General features: G+C 34.6%; 1 non-coding gene across 1 annotated transcript; it reads left to right on the forward strand.

The window, feature by feature from the left end:
• The first annotated feature begins 857 nt into the window (after positions 1-857).
• Positions 858-963, forward strand: LOC111752741 (U6 spliceosomal RNA). The gene has a single exon (XR_002787662.1). It is a non-coding gene; the product is annotated as a U6 spliceosomal RNA (small nuclear RNA).
• Positions 964-1278: the final 315 nt, after the last annotated feature.

Below are 1278 nucleotides of genomic sequence, written 5' to 3' on the forward strand. Positions count from 1 at the left end.
GAATCCAAAAGCTGATTCTTTGAAAAGATTAACAAAATAGACAAAGCTTTAGTTAGATTGACCAAGAAAAAAACATACAAGACTCACATTACTAGAATTAGAAATGAAAGAGGGGACATTACAATCAACTTTACAGAAATAATAAAGATTATGAAAGAATGCTATGAATAATTATACACCAAAAAATTAGATAAATTCAATTAAATGGACAATTTCCTAGAAAGATACAAGCTGCCAAAGCTGACTCAAGAAGAAATAGACAATCTGCTTAGGCCTATAACAAGTGAAGAGATTAAAGAAGTAATCAAAAAGCTATCCACAAAGAAAATTCCAGGCTCAGATGGCTTCATCACTGAATTCTACTATTTAAAGAAATAAAACTAATTATTAATAAACTCTTAGAAAATGGAAAAGGAGTGAGCACTTCTTAATACATCATATGAAGCCAGTGTTACCCGATACCAAAACCAGACAAAAGCATCACAAGAAATCTACAAAAAAACACAAGAAATCTACAGACCAATATCTCTTATGAATATGGATGCAAAAATTTTCAAAAAAATACTAGCAAACTGAATCCAGCAACATATTAAAAGAATTATACACCATGACCATGGGATACACCATGGGATTTATCTCAGGAATTCAAGTTTGGTTTAAAGTCCAAAAATTAGTTAATGTAATACACTATATAAATAGAATAAAAAACAAAAATTACATGATCGTCTTGACACAGCGAAACTCGATGGGACTGCCTTGTTTTTCCAGGTCTTGCAAGTTTTCTGCCTGTGACAAGGCGTAGTCTTACCACTTTGCCATTGTTTTAGTGGAAAATATTTGAGTTTTCTTCTTTGACAGTGCTCGCTTTGGCAGCACATATACTAAAATTGGAACAGTACAATGAAGATTAGCATGGCCCTGCACAAGGATGACATGCAAATTAGTGAAGTGTTCCATATATTTGGAAACCCTGGTGGCATAGTAGTTAAGTGTTATGTCTACTAACCAAAAGGTCAGCAGTTCAAATCCACCAGGCACTCCTCGAAAACTCTGTGGGGCAGTTCTACTCTGCCCGATGGGGTTGCTGTGAGTCAGAATCAACTCAACAGCAGCAGGTTTGGTTTTTTGGTTATCTCTGACAGGTTTCTACCTTACACAGTTTCCAGCTTTTTCAGAATTTACTGTAGATGCAGAAAATCTTTGACAAAATCCAACACCCTTTCATGATAAAAACACTCAACAAACTAAGAATAGAACTTTTTCAACCTGATAAAGGGC

Source organism: Loxodonta africana, chromosome 1 (assembly GCF_030014295.1).
Source record: "Loxodonta africana isolate mLoxAfr1 chromosome 1, mLoxAfr1.hap2, whole genome shotgun sequence".
Classification (NCBI taxonomy): Eukaryota; Metazoa; Chordata; class Mammalia; order Proboscidea; family Elephantidae; genus Loxodonta; species Loxodonta africana.